This window comes from Ptiloglossa arizonensis, chromosome 8, assembly GCF_051014685.1.
Source record: "Ptiloglossa arizonensis isolate GNS036 chromosome 8, iyPtiAriz1_principal, whole genome shotgun sequence".
Taxonomy (NCBI): Eukaryota; Metazoa; Arthropoda; class Insecta; order Hymenoptera; family Colletidae; genus Ptiloglossa; species Ptiloglossa arizonensis.
In genome coordinates, this window is record NC_135055.1 from 21,030,167 (window position 1) to 21,052,324 (window position 22,158).

The window sequence follows — 22,158 nt, forward strand, 5'->3', positions numbered from 1 at the left end:
GTTTTCATCGTTGGATTTGAAATCGTTGGCGATAATTTCGCGAAGAATACCGGGGAAATGGTGTACGCATCGTGCTCGAAAAAGCCCTCTGGTTCCACGTGGAAATCGGTTTCCTCTATTTTCGGAGTTTCCGCAGAGTTGCGGCGGGCACTCGTATCGGGTGCATATAAATCACGCGTGCACGTAGAACGTTTGAAGTTCCCGGGGCCGACAGTGATTGATGCCGATTCGTGGGAACGTGTGTGTAAGCATTAACGTGCGTCGAGTCATCGAGCAACCCGGTTAATGAGATTCCACCGAGAAACGAGTCCACCGGTGTATCTCGCCATGTTGGATGCATTAACGATCCTTCTGTTCTTAAGAGGCTCATTTGTTCCAGGGGAGGCCGTTAGTTTAATTTCGTGCCGCGTCGCGTAGCCTCGACTACTCGATTCAAAATATAGACGCGCCACCATTCTTTCTGCCTATCGGTCTGGCGGTTGCTCGCGGTTCTCTTTGTCGTTCAACCGAGCGGATGGAATATTTTCATCACGGACCGCGACTTGGCTCGTCCCGTTTCTCGCCCGGATCGAATATTTTAGCGGTTCGATCGTGTTTCGACCGAACGAGGATCAACGAGACTCGTTGAAGGGGATCCGCGAAAATATTTCGCCATCGTGAAAATACGTGACGGAACTATTTCAATCGTAGGAAGAATTTCGAACAGGGCTTATGACGCGGCGGTCGTGGCCAAGACCAAGTTCTGGGTCGGATCGGCTCCTCCCTATCCCCGTCTGGAAATTCTAGGGTTAAAGATCAGGGCTCGGTCGGCACGCTCGCGGAGTTATATCTGGAATTCAGCTTGGATTACCCTCAGAAATTCCAGTGCCGCTTTCAATGCGTCCCTTGTTAGCTCGCGCGAATAAAACTCTTACGGTACGGAGTTCCGACCAATTTGTCCCAATTATGTCTTCCGTTCGATTTCACCGTACGTGGATCGTACGATTTTAATAAACGAACTCGAGAGATCGCGGGAGTCGAGTCACGCGGCCCTCGATGGTTAACAAAGTGCAGGGAAGTGGTTCCGATACGGTTCCCCGTGTACGATACACGCGGGACGGGCTTATCGCGCATAAATTACGAGCCAAGTTTTACCATCATCCCGCAGCGAAGTTTTACGTCCCGTACGGTTGATCTGAATTTGAACGATTCCCCGCAGCTTCGCGCGACGAAACTTCTGTTCCGGTAGCGAGCTCTGAGAAGTTTACCGGCTTCAACTTCCTCGCTCTTCCGTACGCCCGGACGTTCGACGTCAAATACGTACTTGAACATCCAGCCAGGGATGCACGCGGGTTCCCTCCTATTGAATTAAAATCCCTCCTCCGCGGTATCGTATTTAGCGATACCGTCCACCGAGCGGATTGGCTCGCCGCGATTCACCACCGTGACACCGAATTGATTTCGAGTAACGTGCCACGGTGGATAGGTGTCCGGGTATTTTAACCATTTACACTCGTAGCTTTACCGCTACCAGAAACCAGCCTCGATGAAATCTTTCGAATCGTGTAATTAATTTCAAACGGAACATTTTCGTTTCGACATTTCACATATATGTATATTTACATCTTACAAGAGAAGAGTAATTGAATTTTAATTTCAATTCGAAACCACGGTGGTTTTCCCAATTGGAGAAAGTACAGCGGATTAAATGGCGATCGAGGATCGTCTCTCGAGTTGAAAGGGTCGAACGCTCGTCGTCGGTACGAAACTCGGACCCAACGATCGTTGAATTCTTCTTATTCCCCGGTTGGTTCTTGTACGCGAGTCTCTCTCTCTCTCTCTCTCTCTCTCTCTCTCTCTCTCTCTCTCTCTCCCTCTCTCTCTTGTGCGCGCGATTCGTTGCTCCTCCGCTTTCGTTGGCCAACGTGTAGTATATTCGGAGATGGCTCGGTTGAATTTGGAGAATCGAGAAACCGGATCGGCGATCACCTGGTATTGTTCGAGGGCTCGAGTTCGTTCGTTAACGAGGGATCCTCCGCGGGAGATTCACGCGGCGCGGTTTATCGTCGATCGTAATCGCTCACGGTCGAAATATCGGGCCATAAATTCAATTAACCTGACGAGCGTCACGGTCGAACTGCGCGCGCTCTTGTGCGCACCTATGCGAGCAACCGAACTTCGTTACGGTGCATCGATGCATACGTGTCCTTGGGCGATGACCTTTGAACCGTCGAGCAACCGTGGTGAAAACCCTCTCTCGGCTCGCGGGAGGAATTGTTACGGAATCCGCGTGCCACGGTTCTCCCGTTAAACGCGATACGGATGTCGATCGATTTAGGAGAAACGTTAAATCGAACGGATTCGGAGCGATGGTGCACGCGTAGCAGCGGTTATTTCGTTTGGAATCCGACCGATTCCTTTTCTGTTCGTCGTTCTGTCGTTTCTCGACGAATGCAATTCGACCCGGTGAACGGTGTAGATTTTTCGCGACGAGTCACCACGGCGAACAGGGCTGTGACACTCGGTGGAAGCGTTCCGGGAACGCAACGCAAAGAGCAAAGGGATCGGGGGATGCTTGGCCGTTTGCCCAACGAGTAACTTATGATACCAGCCGTAATAAAATTATCTCCGCGCTCGTCCTACCTATATACAAGATTTATACTTTTTTTACGGACTCGTACCGACCGGGGAATATTCTTTATCGAGTACGATTTCGTTCGAGATTTACGCGAATACCGTTTCGATGACTTATACCCGAACCGATACCACGAGGGTCGGCTCGAATAATTACAATTTTCGTAGCGTATCACAATCGCAGTGTTTCGTACGACAAGGAACGCTTTCTCGAAACGTGGAGGAACTCGTACCCCGGGAAATCCATCGATCGTATTGTTTTGGAAAAGCAGCCCCTGCGCAGTCCCGTGTTCTCTGTCCGAAAACCTTTGGAAAAGTTACCGTTAGGTCTAGAACTCATTTGACCCTCCGTGACGGTCGGTACGATCTTCGAAGGGTTTTCCTATCCCAACAATGGTGGACACGGCGCACGGAGCACCCTAGGTTATTAAGAAAAATATTATATTTCCCGGCGCGGCGTAATATCGCTTCTCCTTTGCATTTCAAATACCGTTCATTACTCTTTTATAGCCGGCCTTATGCTGCCTTCTCACCGTCCGTTTCGAACACATGCGCGGCGTGTCGTAGGTGTCGCCGTTTGTCTCCTTTATCTTTCCATTAGAACGTCAATGTTAACCAGCCGTTCTTTTCCCGCGGATTCGCGGGACACCTTCGTAGCCACTATAAAACCCTTCTCCCTCGCAGCCACCGGACATATACGTGCCTATTACCTGGGACAAAACTAGTATAGAACAATGGAGCGTCTCCCCTACGTAATTACCGAGCAGCTTGGCTGTTCGAGAAGGGCGAGGGCCCTCTTCTCTCGCTCGTTCCGTTCACCTAGTCTCCTGGCTCGGTCCGCGATTATCGTGTACGTGTACATACGTGCCACGTACCTACGTACGTACGTACGACGACGCTGTTGTACGGTTTCGTGTGGATTTCGTCGCGCACGTGTGCGTCACGTACCTATCTGGCCCTCTGCCGCAATTACCGTGAGGCAACAGATGCGTGTACTCTCGTTCCTGTTGCACGTTTCTAACTCGGCAAAGCGTCTCTCTTTCTCTACCCCCCACTCCTGCTTTCTTTCCTCCCCCACCATGAACCGTTCACGCACGTGACACTGGACGAATCCGGTTCTCGGGTGTCGTTCTCTCTCTCTCTCTCCCTCTCTTTCTCATTTTACGCGCGATCGTTCGACGCGGTGCTCGCACGCACGCACGTATGCACGCATGCACGCACGCACGCATGCACGCGATTCCTTTTCGATGCATTTGGTTTCGACGAGCTCGTTTCGGGAACTACTCTTGCGAATGCATCCCATCGAAGCTCCGTAACATGACCTTTCGTGCTTCGAATAACGCGTTCACCTACGTAGATGGTTTTCCAGTCGAAGGGTATCAGAAACGGCGTTTTCCACGAGTGTGCTTCTTCGAAAACTTGCTCGCGCGGTGTAGACGAAACAACGGTGCGATCTACGCTTCGAAACGACGCTGTAATTTTCCCCGGGGATCGCTGGGGCTGGCCCAACAATGGCGAGCCCGTAAATTTATGACGTAAAAAGGATCGTAAACTCCGTAGCGGGCCCGGTAGCGAATTAATCAATCTTAACGGGCTTCACGGTTGTTTAAAGTTTAATTTCCTGTAAATTATGCGTTTGCTTTCACCGTAACTTCCTCCGGGTGGCCACGTATCGATTATCCCCGTATCCCTAGGTCAGTAATTGTGCACGTTCACCGTTCGGTGTTCGTCCATCGATGTATATCGACACGTTGAAACGATTCTCCCGACTATCGGTTGCCGCTACACGTGTACCTATCCGCCTTGATCCATCTAGCGATGTTATTCGTAAGTTCACCGACGTGGAAAACAATTTCGGTCGGGACTAGATTCTCGACGAGTTATCGGACACGAGAGGAAAGATTTTATCGACATTTCGAATAACCGGTGCAGCGAACATACCGTGTACGTACGATGCTTTTCCTTCCTGCGTCTCGGGGCAATTTCGTGCCGCGTATAGTAATATTCTTGCGTCATTAATCGTCCACGGAATCACGGATAACCCGATCGTACGTTACGCGCGAGCAGCGCCGACGAAAACAGCCGCATTTTTATCGGCCATCTATCGACGACTTTCGGTATCTCCTCCGAGTTCCGCGCGCGCGGTCTTTCTCTCGTAATTTACGTATACTTCGATCGAGTCCTCCGTGGCCATTGGCCGATAGCGGTACGGAAAATTGGAACGTTACTCGCGGTACGTAAGTACGTAACGCGCGGCACCGCGATGCATTATGCACGAATCGTAGCGTTAAAGCCGGCGACGAGCGACCGCTGCGCGCATTTCTGGCCAGTGTGTACACGCCCGGGAGAAACGAGAAGGGACGACGCGGACGAGGGAAAGTTGGAGGGACACGCGCGAGAAACTAAGATCGTTATAAAAGACGGAGCGAAAACCTAGAGGAGCGGAAGAATTGGGCGAGAAAAAAGAGTCAGGTATAAGGGCGAGACGGAGAGAAAACAGACCGCGGGGGAAGCGAAAGCGAAAGCGAGACGACGAAAGCAGACGAGACGGAGAGAAAGAGAACCGACCGGAGGACGGAACGGAGCAAATAGGAAGGCCGGAGGAGCTCGCGGAGAAAGAGGCAGAGAAAACATGCGGCCTAGGAGCATAGGCAAAGCGAGACGGTCGTAGAGGGTCGGAAGGAGAGAGAGGATGCAAAACGGCAGACACGCGCGACCGAATGACAAATCGCGTGACGGCGAAACTTTCCAGCTCTTTGTCCCCTACTGTCTGGAAGCTGGCGGAACGGTTGGAAACGTGACGGGGATGAAACGATAAAAAGCGAGAAGGAAGGAGACTCGCGGAATCGTGGCTTGATTTGGAATTGTATCCGGTTGGATCTGACCGAGGTGACTGGATAACTCGATGAGAGGCGGAAGGGAGAAATGGACGGTCGAGAAGACAAATCTCGTGGTACAGTCTGGTGAACGAGCAGGTTCGAGGGCTCGCCTCGCGAGAAATACGAAACTGTACCTAACGGTTCGTCGAAGGTTTCTTCTCGTTCGTTCGCGGTTGTTTTTCAAACGGTCCCTTTGTATCCACCGATACCGGGAGATTTAAACGCGAACGTTTGTCGGCGGTCTCGTGTTTAAAGTTTCGTCGAGGCAGAGGAGGAAACTTCGTGCGACGGCATTTTAATTAGATGTTCGACGCGGGGGAAGTTCGAAAGACACAGTGCCGCGGAACGTCAAACAACCGCAAAGTGAATTCTGTGGCCGAGAGTGAATTATAGTTTGTATAACTAACATAATTGTTCGAGCCACGCGGATAGTTGGGCAACTTCGGGATTGGGTGTAACGCATAGTTGGGACTTCCCTTCGTACGTAACCCACGCGATAGATGGCGGATTAAAATATCGATTATCGAGCGACTTTGCCCGGAACGACGTAACTCGAATCGCAACACGGTTTATCGTACTTTAACCGCGTCACGATTATTGTAAACGTCTGCGCGTCGTTCGTTGCGTATTCAATGTAAAGTGGAAACGTTGTTTTTGTTCCAGGTGAGTGCCAACATCGTTAATTAGTCGTGCCGTATCCAGATAGGTAACGTAAAAATACAGCGAACTTACACTACCAACGTCGAAAGACTTCGCTCCTCGTTTTCCCGATTCTCGACGCGAAGTACACGGTCATCGGATTCTAAATTTAAACGTGATTCAGAAGCGTGAACGAGCATCTTTCGTGGAAACCCTAGGAAGCGAATAAGAAGAAGGGAAACGACAATTGGGCGGAAAGGGGGGGGGGGGGCTGGTTGGTTGGTCTAGTCGACTTTCGTTCCAGAGTTGCTAAACCGGGATCCTGAAGGCTTCGAATCCTTCAGGACGCGCGGGGGACGAACGAGGGTTGGGTCGAAAGCCTCGAAGCAAATTTCTTACTGCAAACAAACTACTTAATAGCTATTGTTACGGTCTTACCGTGAACTTTCCCGGTCGGTGGTAGGGGGCAATCTTAGTCACGCTGCGGAAGAAGTTCGCGAAAGGAAGGGCAGAGCTTCCTCGTGAAATTCACCTTACGGGCGTAATTCTGTTTTGCCGTCCGAAAGTCCCGGGAACGTTGGATAAGATGGTCGTCGGTGGGGTAGAGATACAGCGTGGAAGAAAAAAAATAAAATGGCGGAAGAGACGGCACGGTGAATGGATCTGGAGGGGGGAGACGGAGATTTGCGTTAAAATGTATTCAGAGCTCGAGAGACGAGCACGGGGGCTGTTTCGAGCACAATTCCAGGGGGGCGTCGGTTCGCCCGCCGACCACTTTCGAGAAATTCTGACAGCCTGGTAATTGCGGTGTACGTTGCGTTAGCAGTATCCGGCGTAGTCGCGAGGAATTTACTTCCAGTTGCGCTCGGTTCTCTCACGGTGGATCTCTTACGCGTTCGTGTCGACGACGAATGTTTTTCCAACGCAATCACGGATGCGTTTTCGATCGCGCGACGAGCTCGAACAATTGGCATCGGGGAAGGGATAAATCGGAACCGGTAATTGGAACGGTGGGAATGTTTACCGCTCCACGGAGGAAAGGAAAACGAGAACGGCTCGGCCGAACTATCGGAGATGAACTTCCCGGAGGTCAGAGGATCAATACAATCACGATGGTTCGATTTTCACTTTCGCGCGAGGTCTACCTTGACACGATGAAACGCGACGAGACGCCGTGTAGTCGACAATATGGGAAAACTGTGCTCGTGAAAGGGAACAAACGCGCCTGGTTGGTTGGTAGCACGGGCGGTGGTATGGTGCTATTCTCTCGGTTGGTGTCGCTCGCATTTAATTACCGGGGTCTTGTGACCGTCTCTGAAAAGCCGATGTGGACTAACGTCGCACGGTGGCGCCACGTTCGCGCCCTTTCGTTTCTTTATTCAGGTTGCATCGAAATTTCTGCTTAGTCATTTGAACTTGGACCCTCGTTCGCTTGCCTGGTCGATGGGAAACAAAAGCGTTCGGAACCTTTACGGACGGCCGCGACACCTTTCAGGGTAACGGTTGATTTTCCGTTAGTGAATTTCCCAGGGACTTCGAGGACTCATAACCTCAAAAGTCTCAAACGGATGGTGGACACCGCGAGGAATAAAATTTACGAGTCGATCGAGTCTCGAGGAACTCGCGAACAGACATTATTACGTAGCACTCTTTGGGTAAACTTTGAAAGGTAAATTGATTCCGGAAGGGCACAATGTGTCTGGATCGGTAGGGTTAATTGATACCGTTGTTGTTTCGATGTTTTCAAGAATGCAAACGACACGTCGCCGGTGACTAAAATCGTGATTCACCGTTGGTTCGATTGCCGGGATCAGATTGGACAGAGACAATCCCTGATCTGCGCAGCGTTTCACGGCATCGAAGATAATGATCGCTTTCCTGGCGGTGTGTCGTAATTTAAGGCGACGTTATTTTGCGCGCGAGCTTCTTGCTGTCCTTACGGAGTCTTGTCTTACCGGTTGCAACAATCGGATAATAACTCTCCTTCGAGATTCTGCTCCATCCCACGTCCTCCTTCTTCCCTTGTCCTTGTTCGCGGAGGGAGTAACATGACGTAAGTGCATCGAGAGGAAGCCTATCTTAACTTCGATCGCAATGGATCACGATTCTTTGTTCCCAGAAAAAGCCTTGTTCAATTCGTAAGCGTTCGGTCGTGGACGTTGCTAATAATGGAAGAATAGTTAAACAATCTATTCGGATGTATCTTCTCTCTTTTTTATTGGGCGTTTCAATGCTTTTTAATCGACTCCCAAGTTTCCCTTGTAGCGGACCTTTATTAAAACGCATAAAGGTCTATTTCGAACCGACAACAGCGTGTCAAAGGAATTATCAAATGTATAAAATAAGATAAAAGTGTCTAACAAATCTTAAGACGCTATTGGACCAATTTTTATTGTCACTCTTTCATATGGTTACTAATACTAATCGCTACACTTTCTAAAGTGCTTACGTGCTATTATGTCATGTATCAGTGATGTCAGTTTTCTTCTTAAAGTCTAAATCATATATGAAATATATGCAGATAATAATTATACAATACGTTGCACGAGAGGAGACTACGAGGTCAGTCGTTATCGGTCTTCTGCAGTCACCAGTATTTTTTTGTAATTTTCATTTGGTTATCGCTTAGGTACATGCTTAGATTATAATCCCATATGTGAAACATGTGGCTGAGAAAACACGCCTTTTCGGTCTGTGATGCCTTTTAAAACCGACCCCCCCTTTTTTTTTTAAGAGCCCCAAGTGATTCTGGGCTACACGTGTGGGATCACAGCCTTCGTAGTAGACCACACATTGTATGAAATATTTTTCCCTTTTGAATATTACAGCACCAGTCCAGCATAGTTTTATTACTATACTAAATATTCCATTTACTTTCGTATCTCGGATACAATTTGGTCTCAATTTAATATTTAACAAAATTACCCGCACTTTTTTTTTTTTTTATTCAATAATATAATTATTAATTTGTATAAGTATAAATGTACATTTTATTTGAAAAAAATGTAAAAATAGAATCTTGCATCGGCCGGGAATCGAACCCGGGCCGCCCGCGTGGCAGGCGAGCATTCTACCACTGAACCACCGATGCTTGTAAAAGTATTCGCTTCGGTTCGTATATGTTGCTCGCATACGTACTACGAAGGTTATCTTACAACCGTTTTAGGATTAAAAATATTCGAAACTTTTGTTCTAAAAATAACGTCGTCAAAGTATATATACAAATTATAATATAAATATCTTTATTTCTTATAATTTCCTAGCAACGTTCTTCCTCAAATGTTGAGTACGTACGAAGATTTTCTTTGTTCGGTGTAATACGAATACGGTGTTTCGTCTACATGCGAGTTATCGGAATTGAGCATAGACCGAGACAATATCGAATCGCTCGTCGGTTTCGCCGATGACTTTGGTTCAGGGTCGGCCATTGCACTTTCGTGGTCCGAGCATAACAAAGGGAACGAGCCGGAGGAACGAGTATACTCGTCCCGTACTTTAACACATTGAGGACGGGAGACGCCAATTGGCGTCTTTCAGTTTTCAACTGTTGGTGCCGGAAGACGCCAATTGGCGTCTTTCAGTTTTCAACCATTGGTGACGGGAAACTCTACGTTCGTACGAAAATACCGTGTGTATACCGCGAACAAAAGGAGGGGCGACACACGATATACTTGTAAATTTTGCTCAGTACCTCTTCATCGGGAAAATTATTTTCAAGCATATCGCACTAAAAAAAACGTTACTAGAAGTATCTTCAAATATGCTCATTGATTTTTGATCAAAATTGAACTCGTTAAATACTCTCCACTCTTTAGAATCTTAGCAATCGTTTATTAAATAATTTAAAAAATACGTAAGGATTCATATATTTACCAATGTGTTAACATTGTAACTTTCCGAAAAAAAATTCGCTAATTTTGTACCGGTGAGGAAAGTTACACAGTATTGTAATATTCTATTAACATCTTCGACTGTATAAATTATAATTCTCATCGAAACATTTTTTCAACGTTTGAACAATGAAAATATTCGTTGAAATATTTTATTTGAACGAACGTTGTCGCGTAAAAACATATCCGTCTGTTTTTCTTCGTTCTTTGCAAGGTATTATGTTCCACGACCTATGCACTGTGGTTAACAGAAGTCGAGTCTCGAGAAAAGCCCAGCGATAGGACAGGTATTCGACTCCGATATCCGGTTTGTCGAGGACCGAAGTCAATGCACCTGGTCCGCCTCGCCGAACCGATCCCTAAACTGCGTCTCCCTCTTACGCAAGAGAGACGACTCGGCCATTTCACTCGCGTTTCTTTTTCTTTTTTTTTTTCCACTCCTCTCCTCTACCTGAGCTTACCGAGGACAAAAAGAATTCCTTTTCGTTGGAACGTTAACGTAGTCCGCCCATAACGGTCCCCGCCTTTGCTCAATGCCTATTATCTACCTCGAAAAAGTCGTGTACACTCGAACGCATCTCTCACGGCGTCGTGTTCGACTTTGTGTGAGTGATTTTAACAGGGAAAGGTACTTCAACCGGTTAAACTGACATTTACTGGTTCTGTGTAGATGCGGCCTTGGCATCGCGTTTCTTTCGACTCGCTCTGTGTCGAGGTTATCACGATACTCAATTTCACCGCGGCGTCGCTCTCCGTTTCAGGGACGACTATTATATATTGATTTGTTGCACGAAATTGTTGCCGGCGATACCCGGTTGGGAAGATCCAGTTAACGAACATACGTGCGCCCGTATTAAAATTTTTCGCTTCGTCTATTCGTAACGCGTATCCTTGGTCGCAGAACCGTGTTGAATCGTAAATACAAAGGAAATGCTTTTGGAACGTGATGTACGTGGTTATGGAAAAAGGCAGGGATAGCTATCTTTGTGAAAAAGGGAAGAGTACCTGTGCCCGAAAGCCAGATAAAGGGAAGAGGGAACCAGGCAGGGTTTGGTTCAGGTGACCCTAAGAAGCTACGAAGGTGGTGGCTTTGTCTCTTTACGGAGTTCACGGCCGTCTCCTTTCAGGGACCATAGGATCGATGCTGCAACGAGATCCAGGTGGAGGGGAGAGTCAAACCGATTCTCTTACGGCCTTTCCTCTCCTTTTGCGAGTTAGAGAAATACGAGATAACCAACCAATGCGAAGTGGAAAAAATTATACGTAAAGATAAAAAAAAAAGAAAAGGAGAAAACTAAATACACGTAGTCAGAACGATAGAAATGTAACGGATACAAATTTTTCAACAATTTGGAATAAATTATCTTTATCAGTCCGAATGGATTAAAAAGACAAAAATTCTTTATTGTAATATAATTTAGAAAAAAAAAGTATCTTTGCATCGGCCGGGAATCGAACCCGGGCCGCCCGCGTGGCAGGCGAGCATTCTACCACTGAACCACCGATGCTTATACAAAGGTACTCTCTTAACACAGAGAGGAGGAACGCTCCGATCATGTTATTTCGAATCCGCGACGATACTTGTACATCGGAGTGCAAGAGGCATACTCTCAGTTGTTATTTTCCATTGCAACAATTTTCCGTCTAGCGATAAATCTACAAAATGGAAAAAAAAAAATTAATTTTGCATCGAATCGGATGATACACATTTACAATATTTAGAATATTTCTCGATGCAAAAGAAAACAAAAATAAAAATTAAACTTGCATCGGCCGGGAATCGAACCCGGGCCGCCCGCGTGGCAGGCGAGCATTCTACCACTGAACCACCGATGCTTCGATAGAACATCGATCCGAAGGGAAAGTAGTGGAGTAAGAGAACGTATCATCGCCAGATATAGCACTGAAATGTCGCTGCAAATATATTTAACGAAATGCATTTTCAATTAAAATATAATCGTGTACGATAAAAACGTGGCAAAAAACGTTTCAACGAATAAAAAAAACCGAAAGTAATAGCAAAAAAGAAAGTTTTGCATCGGCCGGGAATCGAACCCGGGCCGCCCGCGTGGCAGGCGAGCATTCTACCACTGAACCACCGATGCTGTTGAAAGACCTTCGTTTTGCATTCGGTGATACACCACTATGGATGGCCTACTTAATCTATTTCCTATATTTAGCAAAATTCGAACAGTCCTCGAGTCGATCAGGCCTTCTCAAAAGGGTCGTGGGTATCGATTGAGAAGTAACATCGACGAAAATTCACTCGGTGCCATCGACGAGAAGTTCAGCGCGTGACAATAATTTTCACTGGTTTTGTAACCGTGGTACTCGTTTATTGTATCCCTTTTTTTTCCACGTACGTCTACGATTACAAAACCCGGGCCGAGCACGGTTAATGTTTTTCTTTTCCACGAACACGTCGACACGGCCGTCTGGCTCTGTCGGGTGGACGCACACAACCGTGCACACGCATACTTGGTTCGCGATAAAAGAACAAAAGTTTGTTAACCTCCTCGTATCGCGTATGATCGTTAGAAACAGGCTATGCAAGCGCAGACTTTCCTACGTGCACGTTTGTTTTTCGGTAGGGGGACTTTTTTGCTCGTCGAACACTGTCGTCAGCAGCGGTCAGCACTTTGGTAATAAATGAAGAAGGTCTTGTGATTTTTCTACGCTCCGGGGGAACTTTTATTCGAAACATTTCTCGGTATCTTTCGCAATTCAGAAGGTGTACAAGCACACACCAGAAATCGCTGGTCCCGACGTATGGGAATTTTTTACGAAACAATAAAATAATAATCACGTTGGACAGAGTTTCGCCGGAACGAACTAAGAATAAAAATCACAGGCGATAATTTTGTATCGTAGGTGTCCCTGGCGGTGTTCCTAAATTTATATATTTTTGACCCCGTTATCGAGTTATCGTTTCTCTCGTGTACCCATTTAACAATATACACTTCTCTGCGATAACGAACGAATCGCAATCAATTATCACACCGAAACCAATATTCGAGATCTTAGGTTTTGGATATCGCGTGTATCTCGAACGACAGAAGCGAGCTAAGAATTTTTCTGTACTTCGGAGACACGTGAATCACAATTACAGAAACCCGTGCAGGTCACGATAACGGGTAGTATGCGATGTTAAATATTAAACGTTGACACAACGCGGAGGCAAACACCACCGGGCCAGCTTTCCGAAATGAACGAAATCGAAGAATTCCCCGGTATATCGTCGATAAGTGTTCCTCTCCGAATCGCATCCTACCATTCGCGGAGAAATTGGAATGCCCGAGGAGAGACCGACGGGGGATCCCGTTTAATTGATTCCATTAGCCGTGGATTACCGTTCGATTTGCGATTCAAGTCTCGTTTCCCTTTTTCTAGCGCCGCCGGGAACGATCGTTCGCGTTCGAGTTGCTCGCTCTACCGTGCAACGTACTCTATCGTATATACGGGTCCGTAGTGTGCACCGGCAACGCAATACTACGGTTCAATTATTTTCTAAAACCGCGGTGGTCCACCGAGAGAGGGAGAGAGGGAGAAAAGAGAGAAAAGAGAGAAAAAGAGAGAGAGAGAGAGAGAGAGAGAGAGAGAGAGAGAGAGAGAGAGAGAGAGAGAGAGAGAGAGAGAGAGAGAGAGAGAGAGAGAGAGAGAGAGAGAGAGAGAGAGAGAGAGAGAGAGAGAGAGAGAGAGAGAGAGAGAGAGAGAGAGAGAGAGAGACGGTTGGGTGTTCCGGGCAAGCTGGCACGCGTTTCGCGAACTTCCGGTTTCGGAGCACGCGCGTCCCCCCCGTGAAGAGCGGTAGTGCGTTGTCGCGACATATTTCGGATACAAGGCAGAGCGAGAGGAGAGGGGATAGATGCGTGGGCCCACGCGAGAGCCGAGTTAAATTCGCGCGAAGCTAACCGCGTTTCGCAGTACAGACGGTTGGACCTCTTTTTCGTTGTACGCGTTATAAATAAAACCAATTACCCGGTAATTCGTCTCGGGATCGTTCGTTGACAACGCGCGGCGGCCCATGGTTTCGTTGCCGTGCTAAATTTAAGCAAATAGGTTGCGTTTTGGCGGTACTCGGTGGGCGAGCGCTCGCAACGGGCGGAACTTCCGTGTTACGTTCTAAATAAAACCAATTACTACGATGTAATTCATCCGGGGATCGTTGGTCGAGAACGCTCGAGGCGGGGTTAATATCGGTGGGGGACGACATTCCAAGATTAATACCGGTTCGCGTGTTTTCGTCCTCTAGGCGGGGTTGGAGGTGGATGGCTGCCCCGAACTTCTCGAAATAACGCGGGTGCGGGCCGGTGGTGGGGGTGTCGTTCCGCGGAACTATTTCTCCCGGTCGATTCCTCCCCCACGGTCCCCCTCTTGTGTTCTTAGGCGTCGTACACTTTCCGACGAACCCGGCTGTATTTTCCTACCCGGGCGTCACAGACGTAGATCATCGAAGATAAATGCCGACAATGCAACGGCTGCTAGGTTCCCGCATTGATTCATCGCACCGCCGTGAATTGATTTAACGCTCGGGAATATCGAACGCCTCCCCCGGTCTTTTTTTCTTTTTTTTTCTTTCTTTTTCTTCTTCTCGCTCTTTGTTAGAGCGCCCGATCGCGATAACTCGAGAAGATTGCGCTCGATTCGGACCAACGGTGTACTCTTTCGAATCGCGAATTCGCGACCGATGGTTCTCATTAGGGTGTTTCTCTTGTCCAGGGCGTTGGACGAGAGAATTTTCAAAATTATACTCGAGAAAAGGGAAGAAAATTTTAACATTCTAATTGATTCTTTTCAAGATACCGACGACTCCTCTCGCGAGAGAATTTTCGAAATTACACTCGAGAAAAGGGAAGAAAATTTTAACATCCTAATTGGTTCTTTTCAAGGCACCGACGACTACTCCGATGAAAGAGTTTCCGAAATTACGGTCGAGGAAAGGGTAGAAAATTTTAACCACCCCGAGTGATCGATCTTTTCTTCTAGACACAAACGACTCGTCCGGTTCGGATCTAGATTAGGTTCAGATCCGAGGAAAGTCCCGATCGGAGTGTGTCAGCTTTCGTAATAACATCCGACGGAAGGTAAGAAAATTTTAACGATCGCGAGCCAGCCAATCATTTTTCTCGCTCGAGACGCAAACGACGTGTCCCACGGGAGAGCAGTATTTTGTAAAGACAGTTGCGCGTAACAGGTGTTCGAACGGTCGGGGCGTTTATTTTGTAAAAACGTTATTGCGTATTGTGCTCGAGAAAGGAAAGGAGCACGAATAGATCGGGAAACGTAGGACCGTTATTCGTTCGCGAAGGGTACAATTGGAATCGTTTTCGCGAAAACACCATTCTTTCTTTCTTCTTCTCTCTCTCTCTCTCGAACGAGAAACTCCAAGGACGAGGGGACCGTTAAAGTGACCGATGGAATTGCAGTTCCACGCGATTGCACTTATCTGCGAGTAAGTACGAGTAGCGCGTGACGAGAACCTATTCGAGAACTCGGTAGCCATTCGATTCTACCTGGTGACGTTCTTCGTTCGATCGGCGGGACACCCGGTGCATCGAATCGTTGAAAAATTTCATACTGTCCGTACTCGATGTAGAACGAAACGAATAATTTCTCGCGGTAAAGACGATTTCATTACGACGATCGCGAATAATTCTATCTACCCTGGTAGGGATCGGGATCGCTGCGTCTCGATTTCTTTTTCATTCGAATTTCCGTCGTCAGCCGGAATCGGCGGGGAAATGAAATTCCGGGGAGAGAAAAGCGAAGCGTAATTTCCCTTCTGGGAGACCTGCAGCGGCGCTGTTAGCAACAATGGCTCGCGTGCCCCTCTATGAATAAGTGATTCCCCTTCGAACGCGTATGCGAAAAGTCTAGACCGAGGCGAGGTACAGGTGCGACGACTCCCACGGCTTCGAGGATCGTCGCCGATACGCGTTCCCTTGCCTTCTTCGACGAGAGACCGTTGCGCGTTCCCGTACGGTGGTTCCGTTTTGTTTGAACGAAAATCGTGGAATTTTCGAAATAAATAAAAAAGAAAAAAACACACACACGCGCGCTTTTGTTCCTCTTCCCGCGAAACCGAAAACCGACGACGACGACGACGAATCGTTTCTTCGTGGTTCGAGTGCACGCTTCGGCACGAGGCACTCGTCGATTTTCCACGACCTTTCCGCGAGGCAGGCTTGCTGCTTCGAGGGAATAATTCATCCGTAATAATTGTTATTGCCCGCTACCGCGGGAGCAAGCGCGTGGGTGTTCTATTTTTTGCGAGGTCGTCCTCCGTGGTGCGGAAACCGTGTCGTTGGTTCGATTCGAGTCGTTCATCGACAATGCTACCCGTTCACGCGGTTGGTGAAACTACCGGGGACGATCTGGAAACTGTCTTTGGAGAAACTGTTTCCATCCGCGAGAGGATAACGATGGAAATGGGGGATTTTTTTTTTTTTACTCATTATGGGCTCGTTCGCGTTGCTTTCGATTCGAAGGACAAGGAGAAACGTACGATCGCGAGGGAAAATATCGCGTGGACTCATCGGGAACAAATCTACATGGGCCCTGTGTCCTTGCGACAAATATTATCCACTCGAATCGCCAAGTTCCTCGATAAAAGTCGATCCTTATTCTGCTCTAAAATTTTTCGTTTCTCCTTGGACTATTTCGAGCATTGTGGAAGAGTATTCAAGTTGGGTATCGATTCTATGGTCGAAAGGACGACTATAGTGTCCCGTGTCGTTGCACCAAAAATTAACCTATTCGAATCGCCAAGTTCTTCAAGAAACATGGATGCTTATTCTCCTCTAAAATATTTCGTTCCTCCTCGAACTGTTTCGAGCACTGTGGAAGAGTATTCAGGCTCGATATCGATCCTATGGTCGAAAGGACGACCATGGTGTCTCGTGTCGTTGCACAAAAAATTATCCATTCGAATCGCCAAGTTCCTCAAGAGAAGTGGATCCTTATTCTCCTCTAAAATTTTTCGTTTCTTCTAGAACCATTTCGTGGAAGAGTATTCTGCCTCGATATCGATCCTGCGGTCGAAAGGAACGACCATGGTGTCCCGTGTCGTCCCACCAGAAATTAACCTATTCGAATCGCCAAGTTCATCAAGAAGTGGATCCTTATTCTCCTCTAAAATTTGTCGTTTCTTCTAGAACCATTTCGTGAAAAAGTATTCCGGCTCGATATCGATCTTATGGTCGAAAAGAACGACCATGGTGTCCCGTGTCGTCACCAAAAATTAACCTATTCGAATCGCCAAGTTCATCAAGAAACATGGATCCTTATTCTCCTCTAAAATATTTCGTTCCTCCTCGAACTGTTTCGAGCACCGTGGAAGAGTATTCTGTCTCAATATTGATCCTACGGTCAAAAGGACGACCATGGTGTCCCGTGTCGTCACCAAAAATTAACCTATTCGAATCGCCAAGTTCATCAAGAAACATGGATCCTTATTCTCCTCTAAAATATTTCGTTCCTCTTCGGATTGTTTCGAGCACCGTGGAAGAGTATTCAGGCTCGATATCGATCCTATAGTCGAAAAGAGGACCATGGTGTCTCGTGTCGTCGCCAAAAATTAACCTATTCGAATCGCCAAGTTCTTCAAGAAACATGGATCCTTAATTTCCTCTAAAATGTTTCGTTCCTCCTCGGACTGTTTCGAGCATCGTGGAAGAGTATTCAGGCTCGATATCGATCCTACGGAGGTCGAAACGACGAGGAGAGTGTTCAGGCTCGAAGGAGCGGTGATGGTCCCGTTCCTCGGTTGTGTTTTGCGCGGCTCGAGACGCAGGACGTGGGATCACCGGCGACTTGTAGCAAAAAGTAGATGCCGTGTTTACGAGCGGCATTACCCGGCCCTCGGGTCGGTTAATTGCAGCGGCGATTTCGCCCAATAAAGAACTGAATTGCCTGCCGTTCCTCGGAAAACATCGGGCACCGAAGGATTTATGTCACGGGCCGGCGAAAAACAGGATACGTTTAATACCTTAACGACCCTGTTCCGCTCGCCCCGGTCGTCGCATCCATTAAAAATTTTATCGCATTTCTCGATAGATGAACGATTAAATGAACAAAAGGAACCGAGTGCTGGGTTTCTTTGATCCGGGAAGAAGTCGTTTGTACCAACGGTAGAAAACTTATTGACCCTTTGAACTCGGGAGGTGACCCTCGATCACCACTCGATTTAGCGTACTTCCTTCAATTCGGGTAAATTTTGTCACTTGAAATTCAAATTGGAAATTAGGTATTACACTCTTTCAAGATGTAAACATATGTATGTCAAGTATCGAAATAAAAATATTCCATTCCGTATTAATTTTGCGATTTAAAAGATTTCATCGAGACGCCAGTTTCAGGTAGCAGAAACGCTTCGAGTGCAAAGGGTTAAACCTAGTGTCCAATGGAACTGTAACCATTAAAATACAACCGAAACTCTCTCGTCTTTCGTCCTTAGAATTGGCCAAAGTCTCGAAAATCTTCTCTGGTGGGGGGACAGATTACGACCAATGACTCGTCTCTCTTCGATATGTATCCCCACTCTTCGTACAGCTAGTGTCTTTGTCTAAAAGCAGTCAACGGAAACAGAGCGAGCGATGTTGAGGATGCAACTTCTCTCCTCGGAGAAGTTACAATTTTGGAGATGTAGGAAGAGTTGACTGTAATTGGCCAGTGATACCCAAGTATCTTTCCTTGCAACGTTGACAGCTTCCACCGACCTTGGTAAGCGAATTTATTCCACTTTGGATGTTCAGGCTCTTCCAGTTTGACTTTCCCAGAAAATCGGTGTTGTTCCCTCCTGTTGATCGTGTTATCGTCCATTGGTCAATCTTTCTTAATTTTTGGTTGCGTTCCTCGGATCTTTCTCGATCTCTCGCACAGTGGACTCTGATCGAACGCTTCGAAGCTAAGGACACCGAGACTTCCATTTACCGGTTCTTTGCACCTAGTAGGTTGTTCGATAAGTTTTATCATTATTTCCATTGTGAAAAGAATACTACGACACTTGAACGTTCGAACAACAGTAAATATACCACCGAATCGAAGGATCTACACGAAACTCCACGCATGTTCGTCGAACAGTAGTATCTTTTAGAAAAAATAAAACAACGAATTGGATTCTTTGCAATTGTTAGGTTGTTCGATAAGTTTATCATTTTTTCCATTGTGAAAAGAATACTACGACACTTGAACGTACGAACAACAGTAAATATACCACCGAATCGACGGATCTACACGAAACTCCACGCATGTTCGTCGAACAGTAGTATCTTTTAGAAAAAATAAAACAACGAACCGGATTCTTTGCAATTATTAGGTTGTTCGATAAGTTTTATCATTTTTTCCATTGTGAAAAGAATACTACGACACTAATCGACGAATCTACACGTAACTCCACGCATGTTCATCCAACAGTAGTATATTCGAAAAAAATACACCAACAAAGCCAGATAACTCCGTTTCTTATCGAACGACGAAACTTATCGAGCAAGATATTACTTCTCGACGAACGATGAGTTTCGAGGATCGATGAAATCGTCGTTCGTTCGATCTACGTTGACGAGAGAAAACTCACCGAAAAGACGTTTCGTTCGCTGTCTCAACCTGTTGAAACGAGAGGTACCGGACACGGTGTTCGCGTTGACCTAAAAGCACGGTGCATACTTTTGTTCGTTGCGCGTCGCGCGGCGAATGGAACGGGCCCCCGGTTTCGAGTCGTGGTTCTTGCACAGACAACATCCGCATAGGCGTAGAAAACACGCGAGACGATACCCGTTGTTCACGACCTACGGCAACAACAATGGTGTAACGACCGAGGCGTGAATCAGCGTCGCTCGATAAGATTACAACGCCGCGCACCGAGTACGCGGAGAGCACAGGTGCTTTTCCGCAAGCGAGACGACACACGCTGCAAAACCGGCTCGCTTCTCGCCAATTTTAATATGCAAATGCGTTTCTCGTTGGCGAGGTTGCTCGTTTAACGAAACGCAATTTTCAACGGGGAAAAACACCGACGCGTATCGATCATTGGTCAACGTTTCGAACGGTACTTATTCGTTCGTTTCCAAGGAACTTAGTAGTGTAGCGGACCTCTTCGGATAGTTTCGGGGACGTATAGCTATGCGTCGAAAACGTAATTTGACGCGCGACAGTCGCGCGGAGGACACGGTGCCGTGTAACATAAACAGGCGAATCAGCTTATCGTTGCCGGCGAAGGACTGCACTTGACTAGACGAGTTACCGGTCTCCGAAAGAGGCCGATCGTGAGAATCGGCTTCGAGAACAGCAGAGCGGCGGTCGAAGGACGGTAAGCAGAGGTCGCCCGTATGATAAAGAACGAAGCCAGATCCTTTCCGTCCGCCGAACTATTCACTCGACTTTCACTCGCTTCGTGTCAATTATTTAATACCTACCTACCGTACAATCCCCAAACACGAGTTCTCGTTACCGCGTTTTTATTACCGAGGATCCTTTCGCGATCGTGGCAAACGCATCGCGGAGAAAACAGGTACAGATTTAACGAGTGGAGAGTCTGGAATAAATTCAATAAACAGAGGACAAGGAATACAATACGACGAGGATTGTACACGCTTGAACGTGGAATACGTGTAAATGTAACGAGCGGAGGAGACACAAGAGGCGCGAGTACTCGCTCGCTCGAGCGAAATTACGCATAAATGTTCTCCTCGACGTGTTTCGAAAGGAAACCGGTGACCCAGAAAGAAAAATCTAAGCCACGATGGGTCTCTGTCTCCGTGTAGTAGATGGTTATTTTCGTCGGTTGTTGGGATCCAAGGCGTTCCGTAAAAGTTCGCGTCGCGGCTCCAAAGTCGATACGGCTATTAGAAAACTTTGAATACAAACGTCGAGTCGGCTATTATGGCCGTTCGAGCGTAAACAGACTTCGAGACGTTCGAATCGGGTCGTATGCGAGCCGCGTCCTCGCAGCGGGTTGATTCGATTCGAAACGCGGACGAACGTAACAACACGCGTTCGATATCTACCAAGAAGGAACGCGAACACGACGTTGATACCGAGAAGGAGGAGAGGTACACAGGTATTCTCGGCGCGGAAGAAACGGAGCGTAGTATTTTTAAGATTCGTGTTTCGAGCGACGTTGAATCGGGAACGCGGACGAACGCCGCGTGTACTTCCGCGTGATGCGAAAACACGGTTGCGCGATACGTGAAACAGCGTCGAAACTTTCAACAATATTTCCCTCCTCACTTCTTTATTTTTTTTCGCGACGTTCTTCGAAAACAACCGCGTAGAAAACTCTCTCGATCCTTTGTCTCTTCTTCCTGTTTCGCGCGACGTTTTCCAACGCGCGTCAAAAGTGTCGAGAGTTTCGTAGGATGTATTCGTCTCGTACGCGCGGAAATTAACAAATTTTTAATCGCGATCGTAAGCTGGATTACGCGCGCGATACGTGAAACCGTATCGAAACTTTCAACAATTCCCCGTCTTCTTCACTTCTTTCTTTTTTTTTTCGCGACGTTGTTCTTCGAAAACAACCGCGTAGAAAACTCTCTCGATCCTTTGTCTCTTCTTCCTGTTTCGCGCGACGTTTTCCAACGCGCGTCAAAAGTGTCGAGAGTTTCGTAGGATGTATTCGTCTCGTACGCGCGGAAATTAACAAATTTTTAATCGCGATCGTAAGCTGGATTACGCGCGCGATACGTGAAACCGTATCGAAACTTTCAACAATTCCCCCTCTTCTTCACTTCTTTCTTTTTTTTTTCGCGACGTTGTTCTTCGAAAACAACCGTGTAGAAAACTCTCTCGATCCTTCGTCTCTCCTCCCTGTTTCACGCGACGTCTTCCAATGAAAGCGAAACACGCGTCAAAAGTGTCCGTCGAGAGTTTCGTAAAATGTATACGTCTCGTACGCGTAGAAATTAACAAATTTTTAATCGCGACGTAAGCTGGATTACATGCACGAGCACCGAGAAGAAAACGCGTGATACGTGAAACCGTTAAGAAACTTTCAACAATTTTCCCCCCTTACTTCTTTCTTTTCTTTTCGCGACGTTGTTCTTCGAAAACAACCGCGTCGAAACTTTCAACAATATTCCCCCCTTACTTCTTTCTTTTTTTTCGCGACGTTCTTCCAAAACAATCGCGTAGAAAACTCTCTC

General features: G+C 47.1%; 1 protein-coding gene and 4 non-coding genes across 5 annotated transcripts in view; 1 reads left to right on the forward strand and 4 right to left on the reverse strand.

The window, feature by feature from the left end:
• Positions 1–22,158, forward strand: part of Dora (zinc finger SWIM domain-containing dorado) — a gene marked incomplete at its 5' end in the record, with an annotated part of 127,236 nt that overhangs the window by 10,303 nt on the left and 94,775 nt on the right. The window lies entirely within an intron of this gene.
• Trnag-gcc (transfer RNA glycine (anticodon GCC)) lies at positions 9,152–9,222 on the reverse strand. Its single transcript has one exon. It is a non-coding gene; the product is annotated as a tRNA-Gly (tRNA).
• On the reverse strand, positions 11,459–11,529 carry Trnag-gcc (transfer RNA glycine (anticodon GCC)). The gene has a single exon. It is a non-coding gene; the product is annotated as a tRNA-Gly (tRNA).
• On the reverse strand, positions 11,787–11,857 carry Trnag-gcc (transfer RNA glycine (anticodon GCC)). The gene has a single exon. It is a non-coding gene; the product is annotated as a tRNA-Gly (tRNA).
• Trnag-gcc (transfer RNA glycine (anticodon GCC)) lies at positions 12,056–12,126 on the reverse strand. The gene has a single exon. It is a non-coding gene; the product is annotated as a tRNA-Gly (tRNA).